We start from the raw sequence: 20080 nt of genomic DNA on the forward strand, positions 1-20080 counted from the left end.
GGGAAAACCGCGTTCAAAGTGTTTGCTGAAGAACGGGGAACATACAATTTTCGGTCATATATTTTAAGAGGTCTAATATATCATCTGTTACATTTTAAATTGCTTTTAAGTTATTTTCAGATCTATTTTTAATTGTGTTTCAATCACGACCAAGGCTTTGGGGCTTGCAGACAACTTCACTCATGGATCACAAAGTCCCAAAGCGGAAGGTTCTACAAGATGGTCCAGTACAGCGTCAACACTTCAACAGCAGGGAAAGCAGGTCTGGAGAGATAGGTGACTGGCCCAGGGCCGCTCGGCTTTCAGACAGTGCTGCCGGCCGGAGGTCTCTGAATCTCCTTCTCCATCCAGGGCCTCTTGTTTGTTCCTTGACACCAGTGAGTCTCAGTTCTCAACCCAGACAGACCCAGCTCTCCTTTACTCTCCCGATGACATTCACAGGTAATGTAATTTCAACCAGTCAGCCTGCTGGCCTAATTGTAACACAGAGGAGAAATAAGACAAGGCCATTTCCTCAACAAGAAAGGCCCTTTGCTGCAGAATCTTCTAGGCATTTCTCTACCCCCATTCCCTGTGAGTATTTGGGCATCACTGGGACGGGGACCCCTTCCCATTGTTCCTCCCATGAGGCACCCAGGCCTGCTGTACCTGCCCTATGTGGACCTCTCCAGCGGGTAACCAGAGCTCAGAGGATTGCTTCTCTGCTTAAAAATTTTCTCCCAATTGACTGTGCACATTTACACGACTTGGTGCCTGAAATGCCTACCTCCTTTGTGCGCCGCCTCTGTGTCTTGAAGATGCTCGCAAGGGGCTGCGGCCCCAGAGAGTGCCTCAGGGTCCCATGCCTGCTGTGTTCCTCTCCTAAAACTGGATGGGTCTCTGGGGGGAGGGGCTGGGAGGGGATAAATTGGGAGTTCGAGATTTGCAGATACTAACTGATCTATATAGAATAGATAAACAACAAGTTCATGCTGTATAGTGCAGGGAACTATTCTCAATATCTTGTAGTAACGTATGGTGAAAAAAAATATGAAAACAAATAGATGTATGTTCATGTATGACGGAGGCTTCTCTTAAAGACCTGCCTGGGCTCTGTCTACCATGTGATCCGGTTTTCATCATTTGTTTTCTTCAGCTCTACCTCCAGGCACCAACACCAGGGCACGGGGATGCAAGCCACTCTCTGGGGCCAGGTTTATGACTGTGTAGTCAACATCACCCTGCCAAGGAACAAATGCTTCTCCTTGCATTTTTATTAAGCATGGGTTTTTATTGCTGGGTATTTGTTTAGACATTTAAAATAATTGTTAACATTTAAAGAACTTCAATTTTTTTTTTTTTTGCTCTATACAACTTTCATCTTTTATAGGGCAGTTAATCCCTGCAAACATTCTGCTTCTTTCAGTGCTGGAGAACTCCTTGGAAACATGTGTTCCCCATCCTTTAGCCACCAAGATGATCACACATGCAAATGTGCACATCACAGTGCCCCTCTCTGTTGCTTGTGGTCATCTAAAAACAGTCTTGAGTTGCTGGCTTCTACCTCTGCAGGACCAAACTTCTGGGTCAGACTTAGAAATAAGCAACTGTATAAGGAGAGAGCTGGCTTGAGGAAAATTTTCATCCACAGAGGATCCAGGTTTCCTTCTGAGCGAAGTTACTTGCCTGACATAGTCAAAAGTGAGTTGATTTGATGAAGCTTTGTCTGTCTCCTGACAGACCTTAGTATAGTTAAATATAATGAAGACAGTTGTTTTCTACATACACAGGACCTGGAGAATGTCAGACCACATTCACCACACCATTTCTTCTCACTGGGGACCCAGCAAGACTGTGTTTCCCAGCATCTGTTGAGGTAGGGAGGGATCATGTGACTGAGTTCTTGCCGATGGAATGTGAGTGGAAGTAACTGGTTACTATCAGTTCAAAGCATTTAAGAGCAGGTGCAAGATCCGTACACTTTCTCTCTCATTCAGGGGCTGTTAAGAAAGAACTTCTAGATGACGGAGGTAGAAGATGGAAGCAGACAGGATCCCTGAGTTCCTATTGGAGGAGAGCCCCCTCCAGGGGCTTGTCTTTTCACTGTTGTGCTTGAATCCTGAGCTTTGCAGTTATTTGTGACTTAGTGACTATCAACACTAACACAACATACTTTTAAGGCATTACATTTTCACAGGGGTTAAAGGCATCTTAGATGTCTGAGTTCTGCGTTGGGTCACGAGAGGCCACATTCTGGGCTGTCATTAATCTAGTAATCAGTAGCCAATGAGCACAGCTATTCTTGGAACTGTCTCATTAATGTGAGTGGTCCGGATACATTTCTTGGGAGGTTAAGAGGTCTCCTTGTGACTCAGTGAGTAAGTAGGTACCGACTCCCTGCCCGTAGCCAGCTCACAGTTGCTCATTTCAGATCTGAAAAGGAATTAGAGGGAAGAGAGGGTCAGAGCTCCACCACGTTTCAAGTCATGAAGACAACGAGAACTCGCTTTCCACCACAGTCGGTAGTTTCCGATCACTGTGTGAATAACTGGCTACCACTCGTCTCACAGCTCCCCAGAGCCAGCGGGGCTCAGCTGAGTACGTCCCTCCTTCTCCAAATGTACTCATCAGAGAATTCGCTCCTTGGCCTCTGGGGCTGTCCTAAGACCTCCCCCTACCCCCATTACCATTCTCTGCTCTCCTTGGGGGCGGCCTCAAGACTGCTGCCGAGTCCTAAGATCTACTCCAATAGATTTGGTCTCCGCAGATTCTGAAATGGATAAAAAGAGTATTTATTAAGAGAACACCATATATCACTCATATATGGAATAAAAAAAAAAAGAAGACAAATGAACTGAAATATAAAACAGAAACAGATTCATAGACATAGAATACTAATTTGTGGTTGCCCAGGGAGAGGTAGGGGGAGGGGACAGACTGGGAGTTTGAAATTTGTAGATACTGACAGACATATATAGAATAGATAAACAAGTTTATACTTGTATAGCACAGGGAAATATATACAAGATCTTGTGGTAGCTCATTGTGAAAAATAATGTGAAAATGAATATACGTATGTTCTGTATGGCTGAAAAATTGTGCTCTACACCGGAAATTGACACAACATTATAAACTGACTGTAACTCAATAAAATTAGAAGAAAAAAAAAAAAAGAAAAGAGAACGCCAAGAGCACTTTAAATTCTTGGCTGAGAAAACATGTCTTCTTCTATGTCTCCATCTTAATTACTTCCAGGAATATTTTCAGTACAGCTGATCAGAGGCACTGAATGAGATTAAGGATAACATGAAGGTACAAATTAGCCAAAACAGAGAAGTCCCACATTTGAATACAAACCCCCTTCCTATCGTCACATTTTTGGGGAGTCACTGAAGTGCAAGGATTAATTTCCCTTGCAAGCTGAAGTTCAAAAGAATGAGATGCTTGAAAATCACATTTTTCTTGCCCCGTGAGGTAAACAATGTGAAGGAAATGGAGTACGAATGCGTCCTGCCCCTTGTCTCCCGAGCCTGGGAGGAGCCGGGTTCCTTCAGCTGCTGGGCCCGGGCTGCTGCTGCTGCCGGAGAGTGATGGCAGCAGGACCTCACCCCTACCTGACTCAGAAAACAAGCCCCTTCAGCGGTGGCTATGAGGAAAGTTCCAGAACCAGACCTCGCACCGCCCCTCCCCTCCCTGCAGCCTGTCCGGTTCAGCTCTGCAGGCCCCAGGCAGCCTCTCCTTGGCCCCGCCCCCAGGCCGGTGACTCCGCCCCGCAGAGCTGGTCTCTGGTCCCTCGTCTGTCTTCCTGGGCCGGGAGCCACTTGAATGCAAGGAGGGGATTAGGCGCGTCTCTGTGTCCCGGGATCCGGAGCAGTTCCTGATGGAGAACGAGCAAACGAGCCGGCCTTGAACTGACTTAGCGTCCTGCCCCTTGTCCAAGTGTCTTTGCTCCAAGAAACCAGGTCTAAGAAGGACTGAGTTTCCCCTCCATCGTTGCTGCACTCTGGCCTCTCTTTTTTCATTGGCCTCTCTCTCTCCGTCTTCACTGCTTGTGACCTAGATGGGTCCCATCCATCCTACCTACTGTCAGCTGTCCCCACACTCCCTGTAGATACTGTGATGTTCCAACCCCGGGTCTTTCTGGAAAAGGACAATGCCGGGGAACATTTGCTTTGGAGGTAAAGTGTTATGAGGAAGATAAGGTAACCAGATCAGGAGGGGATTCAATCCACCTTCCCCCAGAATGCTGGCACCTCTCACTGAAACTCATGCCTTCCCACCTGATCACTATTCCTCGCAGGAAGAACCAGCGAGAACGCTCTGTGATGAGATTTTATCTGTTAGTTGGGTCAGAATTCCAACTCAGAGCCAAGCAAACCCTGGCTCTGCCTTTTTCTATAAACAAACTCGTAAACGTCCCTCATCTTCCGATGGGTCATGTTGCCAGCCTGACACAGACTTTCTGACTCACTTCTAAGCCGCATCGCTGCCAATTTTCCAGTTTAAAAAGAGGGAAACTTCGTAAAAGGCTTCATTTCCATTTGCCCTGTGGAGGAGGATGGAATACGTGGTGAGTCGGAAGCTGTGAACAAAACAAGTTTATGAAAATTCCAAATAAAGCAGTACTTCTCATGGAATTAGCCAGATGTAACATGGCCAGGTTGCCAGCTCTGTGTGGGTTGATGTAACAGAGCCACATGGAGAAAGGCTGGGCTGGTGGGGGGGGTGGGCAAGAGAAATCTGGGGAGACACGTGGACCCAGGAGAGGACAGCTCTAGGGCACAAGGAAATAACAAATTCTCCAAACAGATGATTATTGTAAGAGAGCTAGAAAGGTCTTCAATACATCCTCTCTCCCGTCCCCTGCCTTCCAGAAATTCAGAACAAGAAAGTAGATGCAAAATAATAATTTCTATTAAATTCCATCCTCTACGTTGTTAGTAAAGGAGTCCAGGACGTGCCACTCTAAAATATACCACTTTGGGGTATTGATTCTTTTGGGCTGAAGGCATTTAAAAGACAGCACATGCAGAGAGAGGTCTTCTCTGAACCACCTTCCCCTCCCTTTTATCTGCCTAAAGACAGACATCTGAAAGGAACCCAATTGTCATAAATCCCCCTCCCCGGGAGTTTCATGAACCAGGAAGATGGACTCTCATCACAGGAGAGGAAACTAGAAATTGACATCACACCACAGTTTGTCACAAACGGTCACTCCTCCCATCTGTGCTTCTAAGGCCCTCTTCATTCTTCCTCTCCCTTTCTCCTATAAAGGTGGTATATACACTCTCAAATATCACCTCCATTTGGGGTATAATGTTAATTTACTATATGAAATTAACATACAATGAATTTTTAATTAAAATGAATAAATTTGCACACTTTTCTCCTGTTGTCAGTTTATTTCATAGACTCAGCTATCAAAACTGGGAGGGTGGGGGAAGTCTTTCCCTTGAAATATCTGAGAAACAGTAACGGTACAATTTGTACTTGATTTTTTTTCCTGACTTTTTAAAAAACTGAAGTACAGTCAGTTACAATGTGTCAATTTCTGGTGTACAGCGCAATGTCCCAGTCATGCATATACATACTTATATTCATTTTCATATTCTTTTTTATTAAAGGTTATTATAAGATATTGAATATTACAAGATATTGAATTACAGGGAGAAATAAACAAATCCACATTTACAGTGGGAGATTTTAATACACCTCTCTCAATAACTAATAGGCAAGAAGGTAAAATAATCATTAAGGATATAGAAGATTTTATTAACATGAGTAACAAATTTGATTTAATTGGTGTTTTTAGGGCTGTCTCCAACTGCAGAATCCATATCCCTTTTAAGTGCACATGGAGCACTGACAAAAATGGATCAAATGCTGGACGTTAAAGCAAATCTTAACACATTTCAGAGGATTCAATTGTACAGAGGATGTTCTCTGTGAATAGTGGAATTAAGCTTGAAATTAATAGCAGAAGATAAATAGAAAAGCCCCCCACCAAATGTGGAAATTAAATAATATGCTTCTAAATAGTCAGAGTCAAAGAAGAAAACTCTTTAGCAGCAAATCAGAAAATATTTTGAACTGAATGAAAATGAATATTCCACTTGTCAAACTTACAGGATGCCGTGATCCACTGAAGAGGGGCCTTCTGGTCCTCCACGCGTGTGGAACATAAAGAAGAAAAGCTAGAAATCAGTGAACTAAATATTCAACTAAAAATTTTAGAAAAAGAATAGAAAATTGAAAAATAAAGAAAATTGAACCTCAAGAAAGTAAAAGTACAGAAATAATAAATATAAGGGCCAACGTGAATGAAATGGAAAATGAAAGTGCGAAAGAAAGAATTGGCAAAGTTCAACCTGATTCTTTAAAAAGATGAACCTGGGAAGAGTTACGGAGAAAAAAGAGAGAAAGTAACCAGTCTCCGAAAGGAAGCAGAGGACATCACTACAGTCCCTACAGAGGTTAAAAAAATGATACACATATATAACTTTATGCCAGTGAACCTGAAAATTAAGATAAAAATTCCTAGAAAAATACAACATACCCCAATATATTTAGTACTATGGCTATTAAAGAAATCAGATCCATAATTTTGAATGTCCCCATAAAAAACTCCAGGCCCACATGGCTTCATCTGTAAGTTCTTTCCAACAGTGAGGGAAGATAGAACACCAACAGAAAAAGAAAGAACATTTCCCAGCTCACTGTGAGGTCAACATGAACTCAATGCCAAAACCTGACAAGGCTGTTAAAAGAAAGAAAAATCTTTCTTGTGATTATTTTTTATAAAATCCCAAATGACAAGCCCAAACTAAGACCAATTTCATTGATTACGTATAAAAGTTAATAAATCAAGATCAAATTGGGCTTATTCCAGGAATGTGAGGTTAGTTTGCGATTCATATTAACTACCTTATCAGAATAAGAGAACCTACACGATCATGTCAATACATGCACAGAAATCATTTGATAAAATTTAATAGCCATTCATGATGAATATTTTCAGCAAATAATAGGAAGAAACTTCCTTACTATTATAAATGGTAAGTACAAAAACCCTATAACAAATATTGTAGATCCTAGCCAGTTCAGCAAATCAAAAAGAAAAAAGATATGAAGATTCAAAAGCAGGAAACAGACTCTCTTTATCCACATACCTCATGATTGGTTGGGTAGAAAAGAATTTTAAATATATCGATAAACTCTTAGAATTAATAAGTGCATTTAGCGAAGGTCACTGAATGCAAGGTCAATGTAAAAAAAAAAGCCTATTTCTATATTTCAGTAACAACTAGAAAGTGAACTTTCAGAATAAAATTCTATTTACAATTGTTTCCAAGAACATCAAAAACACTGGAATAAATCTAACAGAAGAGGTTCACAATGTCTACACAGAAAACTACAAAACATGACAGATTAATTAAAGAAGATCCAACTAAATATTCATGGATTAAGTACTCAATTCCATAAAGCTGCCAATTCTGCCAAATTGATCTGCAGATTCAACAAAATCCCAACATAAATATGAGCAAGACGTGTGTGTGTGTGTGTATGTGTGTGTGAATTGAAAAACAGATTCAAAAATGTCTATAGAATGCAAAGATCCAGGAATATCCAAGATAATCGTGGAAAATAAAAGTTGGAAAACTTTATCAGATATCAAGAGATCTGAGTTTTTTCCAGTCTTCTGCTATTACTCCCAATGCTGCACTAAATTGCCTTTGCATTTATCTTTTGGGCATTTTTGCAGTGTATGTTTGGGATGGATTCTTTTTTAAAATTTATTTATTTATTTGTTTATTTATGTCTTGAGGGGAGGTAATTAGGTGTATTTATTCACTTGTTTATTTAGTGGAGGTACTGGGGATTGAACCCAGGACCTCATGCACGTTAAGCACGTGCTCTACCACTGAGCTATGCCCTCCCCTGGCTCTGTTGATTCTTAGGAGTATGTTTCAGCACCTTTTCATATGGCTAAAAGCCATTTACATTTTTATTTTGTAAATTACATGTTCATACCTGTAGTTCATTGTTCGATGGGGATCTTGCCCAATTTATTTTTTAGAAGTTCTTTATAATTGGTTATGAAGTTGAACCACAAGAAATTGCTATTTTGCTAGGTCAAAAATGGTCAAATACCACCAATTTCAGATGGTTTAAGCTAATATATTAATCCTCTTATCTGAAGTAAAAATTGTAAATGTTTCCCCACTTTGTGTTTTTACTTACGGTGCTTTTAGCTATGCAAGTTTTATATTTTATATAAACATGTTAGTCAATCCTTTTCCTTACCGCCTCCAGGATTTCAGTCATAGGTAAGAAAATTTCTTGGTTATAACTCCTAGTATAACCTAGGATTTCTCCATGTTTCTTCATTTTATATCTAAATCTGTGTTCCATTTAGAATATATTCTGGTGTATGGTAATATAAGAATGGGTTCAACTGTGTATTTTTCATATGCCTTCTGGATACCTCAACATCACACATTTAAATTTTCCCCTGATTTGTGATGTCATCTTCACCTGTATTAAATTTCTGTATTCATTTGGGTTTATTTCTGGATTTTCTATTCCATTCGGTTTGTCTGTCTTCATATGCACATACTGACACCACAATGTTTTAACTATAGAAGGTTTAAAATGTGCTTGCACGTCTGCTTGTGCTGGCCATCGCTTCATCACTGCACTTCTCTTGGTGGTGGGGGGAGTATTGTCCTGGCAATTTTGCTTGTTTATTCTTCCAGAGGACCTTTATGATTAACATGTCCAGCTCTAGAAAAAAGCATGATAATATTCTCATTCGGATTGTGCTATAAATTAACTTAGGGAAGATTGGGTTTTCCATTTCTTTTCCAGTTTTAACAAGCAATTTTTTTCCCCTAGGAATTTGCCCATTGAATCTGTTTTCATCTTCCCTTGGCATGAAGTTTTTATAATATTGTCTTACTATATGTTACATTTCTGTTGATTTTGTAGTTTTGTCCTTTTTTCTTGGTGTAGTTTATTATATTTTTCTTTATCTCTTTTTTCCCATGAGCAAGCTTTCCAGAGGGTTTTTTATTTTCTTTGAATTTTTAAAACAAACTTCTGTCCTCTCATGTTTCTGTTTTCTCCTTTATATTATTGGGTGTCTATATATATTGGGTGTTTATATTATTGGGTTTTCATCTCTTTATTTTTACTGCTACAGGGACTAAATGTTATAATTTTAGCTCTCCATCATAGACGTTTCGATGTGTTTTCATCATTGTTATTTCAAGGCATTCTGCAATTTCATATTTCCTCATTGACTTGACATACCAGAAGTTCTAAAATTTCCAGGTGAAAGGTCTTCCCATTTTTTACTTGTCATTAATTTCTAGTTTTATTGTTAAAGTCATCTCACAAACGAGGCTCAAAGAGGTTAAGTGACTTGCCCAAGGTCACACATTTAGCAAGAGGTGGGGCTTGACTGGAAACTCAAAGTCCATTTCCCTTCCACTGCCCTACCCTGCCCCTAAGGTTTATAGGTAGAGACACTCTTTACTCATCACCAACACAATTCCAGCAGGTGTCACTATGAGACAGTTAAGCTAAATTGATAAACCTGTAATTGAATATTAACATTTAATATCTGTGGGTAGGAAATTAAAATGTTGATAGAGGTAATAATTAAGTGGGGGATTTGTCTTGAAATAAATTCAAGTCACTTTTTTAATTGAAGCATGGTCAGTTACAATGTGTCAATTTCTGGTGCGCAGCGTAGTATTTCAGTCATTCGTATACATACACATACTCCTTTTCATATGCTTTTTCATTATAGGTTACTACAAGATATTGAATCTAGTTCCCTGGGCTATGCAGTGTAAACTTGTTTATCTATTTTATATATAGTAGTTAGTATACGCCACTCTCGAATTAAGTCAGTCTTGATCTGGGTTCCCTCCAAAGCAGAGCCTGAGAAACACTTGTGTGGAGGTAGTTAACCTGGGAGCATAAACCCAGGAAGCAGAAGTGAGGGTCAGGGAGACAGACATGAAAGGGAGAGAAGCCAGTTCCAGGATGCACTGCTGAGTCGGCCAGGTGGTTCCGTTTGGTGGGACCCTCTCAGGAGCCTTATGAAACCACTCTCAGAACTGTCCCCTGGAAAAGACGGGGGAAGGATGCAGTGACCAGGTCCTGTCCACCATTGGTCAAAGGGCGACCCCGAGCTCTCTCTCTCCACACCTCTGGGCTGGGCAGGAGTCAATGGTGACCAGTCCTCCTGCATCACCTGTCACCAGAGATGCCCCACGTGAGCTTGAGACAGGTGTGGTTCTCCCCCCAACCCCTCTGCCCTGGGCAAAGCTTGTAGAAGTCTGCTCAGAACTAACTGGAGTAACAGTGGAGGTGGAGAGGATTTGAAGTGGAGGCCAGACGTGTCTGGTGTAGGCACTTTAAAAAAAAGCGTATTTTGATGCAAATCTTCAAAATTGTGGATCTCCTGAAAATTATGGATCCCTATTCTGCTAGGACTGACCCATTATCAATGGATGAGGATCTGAGAATTTCATTATGACCAGGCATATTTAATGAAGTTTTCTTGGTTCTTGTAGGCCTTCACTTTGTGTGTGTGTGTGTGTGTGTGTGTTGGGTAAGAATCTCAGGCTACCAGCAAAGGCCTTTTTACAAATGAAGGGAGGACAAAATGAAAGGATTCAAATCTATCTTGACAGAGAACTCCTCTTGAACTGTGGGGGCTCAGTGATCACTGGTTCTATAAGCAGGGTTTTCCTTCCAAAACTAGTGTGTCCTCCAACAATACGTGTAGACCCACAGAAACAGAGGACCCAGTGACATTCACATACATTTAAAATAGAATCTCTGATTCTAGAGGATTTCCTAACCCCCTGGGTATTCTATCTTTCCGATTCTAGGTTAATGTTTAAAAATCTACACGTCTCGATAGTGGTTCTGACTCATTTGTGCCATTAATGCGGGCAGTGAAATAAATAATGCCCAGCAAACAGCTTACTCCACACTCTGTTAACACACATTTTCTGTTCCCCAGTCAAAGACTCAGTGCGATCTGCCTAATTCTTCCCGGGAAATAAACAGCTGGGGGACATTTCAGCCACAACTAAATGGCAAAAGTTATTTTTGCCCCTGACCCAAATATTCCACGGTGGGGTGGCCCTGTGTTGAAATGTGAGGTTACTCTGTAAATACAAGGTGCTTATATCATCAGCCCAGCAGAGAAGAAAGGCAGAGACAGCGTGGGGACACACTGTGTAAGTTTCTTGGGGACGCCCAAGTAGGCGTGCCCAGCTGCTGCCTCTGGGAAAAGTGGAGGATCACTTGCCCACGTGGTTTAACCTTGAACAATTTATGTTCTACCATGTTATCAAAAGATAACCTTTTTTTTTTGCAGTTCTGAGCCTTTCAGGGAAAAACTCACATGCTACGAAGTACAGGCTTAAATTCGTGCACATGTGTGGACTCCAGAATGCCATTTAAGGGCAGGAGAACAATTTTCTTCTCCCTGACTAGTCTCCCTGTTCAACATCCGTGGGGGCATCACTTCGAGGAAAAGTGTCGTGGTCCTTGGTGGTGGTGATATATTATTATGGTAATAATCATGTCTCAGGAACTGGTTCCTCACGGAAACCAAACGAGTAAATAAGATGCTCGCAAAGTCTTTTGGCTGCACTTGACGGGTAGCTGATAGACTTGGTTAAATCTGGGAGGAGAAAAGGTTATGGAAGACCCCTGCCCACCCCCACCCCATCACCAGCTCCCCCAAAAGTTTTATCTAGAAATGGTTGACACAGAGCACGACCAACCTCAAATCACCCCTGGAGGCTGCCGTCCCGGGACTGAAAGGCTGACAGAGCCTCATTAAGTCTCTGGGTGCCACTCACCCCTTGACTCATATGTGTCATAGTTCATATGAATAAGACTTTCCTGGATTAACTCAGATATAACTAAATTGCCCAGCGAGGAGGAGCAATTTTCACTTACGGAAGACTCTTACGGACCATAAAACTCTTTACCCGTGACGTTCACCAATTACAGATGACCCAAGACGGCGACATCCTTCCTGCACCGCCCCCACACGGCAGGGCAGCCAGCCCTCCCCACCTGACCCAGGCAGAGGGTCACGGCTCACGTCCCAACATCTTTCCGAACGTAAAAAGAACGTCTTTTCGTCACATATTCATGCACGATGCCTGTTATTCAGGAAAATGCATGCATTTGCTTAAAAAGGTCTAAGTAATAAAAAAAAAATAGAAGTTTGACTTTATGGGAGGTTGAGTCTCATCATTACTCCTCCCCAGACCTCTGCAGAGACAAAGAAAACAAAGCTTTTATTTTTTCTCTCCTGTACTGTGTGGTCTGTGAGATGCATTGGAATGATGGTGTCATCATTTCAAGAAAAGCATCCCCATTTCTTTCCTCATGTGGACTTTGGGTGGAGGAACCCAGCTCTCTGCTTTCTTGAAGCCTGAGTCTGCTTTGCTCTGCGCCCCCAACTGTGATCTCACACCACCAGCATCAGGGCTATGGTGGTCAACCTCACCTGCGCTCTGAGCCCTGCCAAGCGATCCCACCATGACCGGCCTCCCAGCAAGGACCATTTCTGTCCCCACTCAGTCAAACACCAAGCCACCCTCCGTCCCTCTCAATTTTAGCAGGTGCCTTGGTTTCCTATTTTACCCAGAAAATGGCAGCAAACAGACGCTTTTGGCTGCCAACCACCAAGTTCACAAACCTGTTTCCTCCTGCTCTTTCCTCCTTCCCGTCATCCTGTCCAAGGCCAAGTTCTCTATCAGTGCACTGACCTACAGCGTCCTCCTCTCCAAGGCCTCCCTCTATTGCCAACTCTTTTTCTTCTTCTTCTTTTAATTGAAGAATAGTCGATTTACAATGTTGTGTTAATTTCTGATGTACGGCATAGTGATTCAGTTATACATAAATATATATATTGCTTTTCCTACTCTTTTTCATTTTAGGCTATTACAAGATATTGAACATAGTTCTCTGTGCTGTACAGTACGTCCTTGTTGCTTATCTATTTTATATATAATAGTTAGTATCTGCAAGTCTTGAACTCCAATTTATCTCTTCCAACCCCCTTTACCCTCTGGTAACCATAAGTTTATTTTCTATGTCTATGAATCTCCTTTGTAAGTTTCTCCTTTGTAAGTTCATTTGTGCCTTTTTGTTTTTGATTCCACATATAAGTCATAGTATAAGGTATTTGTCTTTTTCTTTCTGACTTAATTTCACTTAGTATGATAATCTCTAGGTCCATCCATGTTGCTGCAAATGGCATTTCATTTTTTATAGCTGAGTAGTATTCCATTGTATAACTATACCACAACTTCTTTACCCAGTTATCTGTTGATGGACATTTAGGTTGCTTTCATGTCTTGGCTATTGTAAATAGTGCTGCTGTGAACATTGGCGTGCATGTATCTTTTCAAATTACAACTCCCTCTGGATATATGCCCAGGAGTGGGATTGCTGTATCATATAGGAAGTCTATTTTTAGGTTTTTGAGGAATCGCCATACTGTTTTTCATAACAGCTGTATCAAACTACACTCCCACCCCCAGTGTAGGAGGGTTCCCTTCTCTCCACACCCTCTCCAGCATCTATCGTTTGTGGCCTTTTTAATGGTGGCCATTCCGACTAGTGTGAGGTGATACCTCATTGTAGTTTTGATTCGCATTCCTCTGATAATTAGTGCTATTGAGCGTTTTTTCATGTGCCTGTTGGCCATTTGTATGTCTTCATCAGAGAGTTTTTTAGGTCTTCTGCCTAGTTTTGGACCGGGTTGTTTGTTTTTGTTATTGAGTTGTTGTCATCTCTTATTCCTGTGTCGTCAGCATCCCTGTGTCCTGGTGCTGGAACGGGGGCCCCAGTTCCCCTCTAGCTCATCTCCTTCCCTCACTGCTCAACTGCTTGGCACACTTGGCTGTGGCAGTGACTGCCATCGGCTCCCTATCATCCACTCCCCTTTTTCCTTTTGGAAGTAAACCTCCCTGGCTTTGGCTGGTCACACCTCTCTGGGCAGCGGGGGCGGCCGGGCCCCTGAGCTCCAGCCTGGGGCCTGCATGGGGCGGTGTGAGCAGCTCTGATGGGAGTCTCAGAGAAGCAGCTTCCCTTGCCTCCCCCCCCCCCCCCCGAGGACTGGCCTGTGGCCCCGAGGCTGCGAGCTGCCTCTGACAGTGGATGCAGACAGCACCCTGGGGGGCAGCGGGGCAGGCTGGAGATGAAACCACAGGGTGACTTCATGGAAGGAGCCGCCCACGCGCTGTACCCTGGGCTTCGATGTGAGAGGGAAGTAAGCTCCCATCCTGTCTGAGCTGCTGCCGTCTCCGTGAAAGCAGCTCAACCTCGACCTTAACTTCGACATTGTCTGATCTCACAGTCCACGCCTCACTTCCACATGCTCCTCAACCCACTGCAACCAAGGTTTCCCCGTCCCAGGCTGCAAGTGCGCTCAGCAAGGTTCACAATGAAACCGGCAGCAGATCCAGGGGCACTTAGCCATCCTCGGCCTCCTGACGGGTTCTGGCCGTCCCCCCGGAGTCTCCCACGGGTACTGTCTCTCCCTTGGCTCTCATCTCATGGACTCTCCCAGCCTTCCTCCAGCCCTCTCATCCCTTCCATCCTCACCGCACACCCTCCCAGGGCGATTCTATTGGCTGCCGTGCGTTCCACCTGCAGAGACAGTAGCTCTGGGCCGTTTAAGCTGAAATGGAATCCATGAGAAAGAAATGGAGATGCTCAAAGGACCAAAGTGAAGAACTAGGCTTAGAGAGAACAAGGACAAGGATGGGGAGAGGGGAACAGGAGCGAAGTGAGTCCAGCAGGCTGTTCCCTGTGGGATAACCCAGCTCCGGCCGTGCGGAACGTTTGTGTTGTCTGCTCAGGACTCCAATCTAACTTGTGTCATGAATCCAGCCTTCGGCAGGGGAAGGGAGAGCGTTTCAATGGCAGTTTTCTCAAGGCTGCATCCAGCAGGAGAGGGCTAGGTTCCCACCCCTACCGGTCAGGAGACGGAGAATGAGCAGCGCCAGGCAAGCGGAGGTAACACTCACCACAACCCCACCTTGTCTGCCTGACGCCCGCACATCCTGCTTCGTGTACAGGCAACTCCAGAACTGCTGTAATAAAACACAACTATTATATAAGCAAGCGAAAACGAGCCTCCTTGCCACCCAGGACCCAGTAACTCACACGCCAGTGCATCCAGCTTCAAGTTCAGGATCTGGAGGAAAGCCTGCTCTTTCTTTGGTTCGATCACAATTCCAGACTCAGGACCCCGTGTCCCCACCATGAGCAGCAACCTCGTTCTCCTCAATAGGATGGCTCATTTGAGGCAATATTATAAACCCCTCCCCCTTTTGGACCTATTCATCCAAAGGAGCGAGGTGTTAAAAATAGCCTGGAGGGACTACTTGGGAGGACTCTCACTGTGTCCTTTGGAAACGAAAACCTTAAAACCAGCAGCGTCCGCAGTGGAGGGGTTAGGAAAGAAACATTTTGAAAGAGTTATTGGGTGATATCAAAAGAGGCGTCACGCCCACCTCCACCCCTGGGTCCCCAGTCGTACATATTTCTGCCACAGGGAGAAGGGAACCACGCATGGGCCTCTGGATGGAGGCTGGACATCCTACCTCCTGAAGAACAGTTCTCACCTTCGCAAGCTCCTGACTCTCAACAGACACTATAATTGAGCTTTCAGAGGACCATTTCAGCATCTGTATTAGTCAGGATTCTCCAGAGAAATGGAAAAGATAGGATGTATATAGATCTATAAGGAGCTTTATCATAAGGGATTAGCTCACATGATCATGGAGGCTGGCAAGTCCCAAGATCTACAGTCCGTGACCCAAGGGAGCTGATGGTGTACGTTCCAGTTTGAATGCTAGCAGAATGGAGACCCAGGAAGAGCCAGTGTTTCAGTCTGAGTCCAAAGGCAGGAGAAAGACAGATGTCCCAGATCAAGGCAGTCAGGCAGGAGGTGTTCCCCCTTACTCATAAGAGGCTCGGCCTTTTTGTTCTATGTAGGCCTTCAACTGATTGGACGGGGCCCACCACATTGGCGAGGGCAATCTGCTTTATTCAGTCTCCCGATTCCAATGTTAATCTTGTCCAGAAACACCCCGGCAGACCCACTAAAAATAATGCTTGATCCAATATCTGGGCACCTTGTGGCCCGGTCAAGTCAACACAAAATTAACCATCACAGCATTCTACCGAGCCAGGGTTTTGGGGGCTAGTGTAGGTGTGTGAAGCTGATCTGTAAGTGCTGAAGGTCAGAGCCACCACAGTGTAGCCTGCTCCAACTAAAGCCCCATCTCTTGCTCACTGGCCCCCTCCAGACTGGTGGCTTTCGGATCACACAGTAAATTGGTGAGACCAGGTCATCCTACTGTGACATACATGGCCTCCAAAATCCAGCCATCTTCTGAGCACATGCCTCTTTCTTACTTGGTGGCAGGGACCAAAGAGCAGCAGCTGTCCCTTCGCTTTGGAGGGCAAGTCCTGGCACACCCCAGACCCCCAGACCCCCAGAAATTTCACAGACCCTTCCACCTTCACAGGACTGAATCTTCCACCATCAGACACTCATGTTTCTCACCCAGTTTATCTATGACACCTGCTACCTCCTACAGTTATGTCTAAACTGAGGGATTTGGGACTATGGCTGTTTACCCACCACAAACCATCAATGAGTTCAAGATAAACAGTACACAGGATACAGCGACGGTATACAAGGCGTACTTATTAGAAGACAAAAATTGAAAATGCACAGCGAGCAAGAAAAATCAGCTTCATTATTTTATTGTCACCAGTTTGAAATACACTTGCCTCATGTTTATGGGGCTTTTGAGAAACCTTTTGTTCTGTCCCATTGACTCGAGCTTAACAAGGGTAATGAACTTGGAAACCGAAAAGAGTTACAGCCTGGGCAGCTCTTCTAGGTTCCCGACGTCTCTTTTCATGTGGTCTGTTTCCTGGTGGCTGTAACATTTGTTTGCCTTGAAAATGAGAGAAGACACTTTTATGGCAGGATGTCTCCATGGTGCGTTGATCTGAGCTCACGATGCTGGGCACATCCTCTTTCTGGGAGGAGCTGGGAAACATGGTGAGAGTGGCTGGCTCCATCAGAAGCAATATTCAGCCGCAGAAAAGGGAAAGGGACAGATTTATTCCCGTCCTCCAGAACACTCGTTTCATCAGAATGCAAAGAGGAGCAGCCCCAGAAGAGAAGAGTTTCTACTGCATTGGAAATATCGTCTGGGCTTTGAGGTGAGGAGTTAGGGAACATTAACTCCTATTCTGTGATCCCGGCATTCAATATGCTTCGCATTTTTCAATTTCTAATGTTTAACCTATGCGTTTACAAACGTTTCCCCCTTCTTGAAATCATCAAAGTTTTCATGAAGGATCACACATTAAACATTTTCTAATCTTTACAATGAGATGACGTGTAGCCTGTGAAACAAACAAAAATGGGTTCTCATGGGAGAATGGGAAGTGCAATTTCACCTATAGGCTCTGTGTGGAAGCCGCTGTACTAGCACGACACAGCTCCCCGTTGCTTCCCATCCGCAGGGAGACAGGAGTGTTGCCTGCAGCATCCTCATCCCTGTAGGCCTGAGGCACGTTTGGTTCCTGATTTTACAGAAGTTGTCATGGGAAAAGTTTTAAGATGCTAACTTTTTTTGATGAGTATCTTTTTAGAGATGGCAATAAAAACTAATAAATCCGTAAAGGTTTCTGCTTAATTTATTGAATTATTTTTATTGAAGTTGATTTATAATGTGTTAGTTTCTGGTGTACAGTAAAGCGATTCAGTTTTATGTATTTAATATATATATTTATATATATATATATTTACATGTAAATATATATATATATTCTCTCTCTCTCTCTCTCTATATATATATACACTCTTTTTCAGTCTTTTCCATTATAGGTTACTACAAGATATTGACTATAGCCCCCCGTGCTGTACAGTAGGTCCTGCTTTTTATCTATTTTATATACAGTAGTGTTAATCTCCAATTCCTCACACACACGTCTAGTTTACAGGCCTCCACTCTACCAGCTGAGCTATCAAACAGTGCATAATACCCAACTCCTAATTTATTCCTCCCCTCCTCCCCTTTCCCCTTTGGTAGCCATAACTTAGTTTTCTATGTTTGTGAGTCTATTTCTGTTTTGTAATAAGTTCTGTTTTGTAAATAAGTTCCTTTGTATCATTTTTTTTAGATTCCACATGTAAGTGAATCATAGGCTATTTGTCTTCTCTGTCTGACTTACTTCATTTAGGATGATCATCTTTAGTTCCATCCATGTTGCTGCAAATGGCATGGTTTCATTCTTTTTCATGGCTGAGTAATATTCCATCATGTATATTTACCACATCTTCTTGATCCACTCATCTGTCAGTGGACACTTAGGTTGCTTCCAAGTCTTGGCTATTGTAAATAGTGCTTCTGCTTATATAGTTTAAAAAGTTTTTTTGTTAGAAGGATCCAAGCTTCTTTAGAGGTCCAGAGGACTCTGGTTTCTAAACTAGTTTATATTTGAGACAATAGATAGTTTTGGAGAAAACAGCAGAGTGCATGCAGTGGGTGTAAATAGTCAGTAGTGCCCAGCAGCAGGTAGCATTCGTGAGAAGAGAGACATGTTGCTTCCTTTTAAGCATAAAGTGAAAAATCTCTCCCTTCTGAATAGAAAAGCCATCACTAGAGCTTCCTCATTTTGTGTGGTGACGTACTATAATTCTTCTCATTTTGGCTTCTTTCTTGTGTTGGAAAAAGAGTTAAGAAGGCCAAAGAGGAAAATCGCTGTCTTTTCTCTGATTAGTTGGGGGCAATTTGAGAAGACTGTTCTCACCAAAGAAGAAAAGCTACTGGCAGATTAAAGGAGCTGCACGCAAAGGCTGCTCATAGCAACGGACTCCCCCCAGAACCATCCTGGGGAGGGAGAGCGTGGAAGGAAAACTCTGGCCAAGCTCAGTGAGATAAACTGACAGAGGTTAAGGGCGAATGTGGGGAAACCACATTGTAAATTTGTTTTAAAATCTGTTGAAATGATTTCAAATTTTCTATTATAAAAAAGTTCAAACACGTATAAACATAAGAGTGTCATGAACCCCGTATACCTGTGGTGAAGCTTCAACAACGCCCCCACTCCCCGACCATCACTGTGAAACGAGCCCCAGATATTAGTCTACCAGTAAATTTTCCAGTATGTACCTCCAAAAGGTAACAGTTCTTTTTAAAAATTAAAAAAATATTTAATGATTGAAAAAATTTAATGTATTTTTATTGAAATATAATCAATTTACAGTGTTATGTTAAAAGATAAAGATTCCTTAAAAAAGGGCATTATCATCCCCCCAAATTAAGAGAATTCCCTATATTATCCAAGCTCATACTTTGTCATTGGCCTATTGGAAGCAGGATTTTCAAATAAGGTGTATCCATTGCACTTGGCCTTTTAAAAACGCGTGGATTTGGGGCGCGGTGTGGACTGGGATGGGGGCCACGTGTGTAAAAGCCGGCCACACAGGGATACAGGAGTCTGGCTCTCTGCGTGGATCCTGGCTGAGTGGATGAGACGGGACATGGCCCTTGGGCTTGGAGGTGGCAGAGAAAGTGGCTTTAGCTGGTTACTCGGTGTCCCACGTCTCTCCCAGTCAAAGTGGAGTAGTCATGAGTCCTGGCTCCTGGCAGCCACTTCTTGGGCAGGGGCAGAGACTATGCCCCCCCTTTCTGTTACCACAAAAGGGGGAAGGGAAAAGACCCCAGTTCTTGCCATACCCAGAAAAGGATTCAAACGGGCGACCAAAGCACTATATGGTGAAAGATTTTAAAGACTTTACTAGCAGAGCAGAAGTACGCCTCCAAGAACGGGAGGCAGGCCTATCCAAGGGGGGGCAGCAGTGGTCTTTGTCTGTCCCTTCTGTTACACCCTCGCTTAGAGGTGGTCTCTTGATTGACGGCTGTTGCCCCCCCCACCAGTGCTTAGTCACGCCCCTTCCCTTTTGCACATGTCCTTGCCATGACACACACAGGAAAACCCACAGAGCGGGGGGCTA

At 43.3% G+C, this 20080-nt stretch overlaps 1 non-coding gene across 1 annotated transcript; it reads right to left on the reverse strand.

Moving 5' to 3' along the window:
* Positions 1-7843: 7843 nt before the first annotated feature.
* On the reverse strand, positions 7844-7916 carry TRNAV-AAC (transfer RNA valine (anticodon AAC)). Its single transcript has one exon. It is a non-coding gene; the product is annotated as a tRNA-Val (tRNA).
* Between the last annotated feature and the right edge of the window lie 12164 nt (positions 7917-20080).

This window comes from Vicugna pacos, chromosome 13 (genome assembly GCF_048564905.1).
Source record: "Vicugna pacos chromosome 13, VicPac4, whole genome shotgun sequence".
Lineage (NCBI taxonomy): Eukaryota > Metazoa > Chordata > Mammalia > Artiodactyla > Camelidae > Vicugna > Vicugna pacos.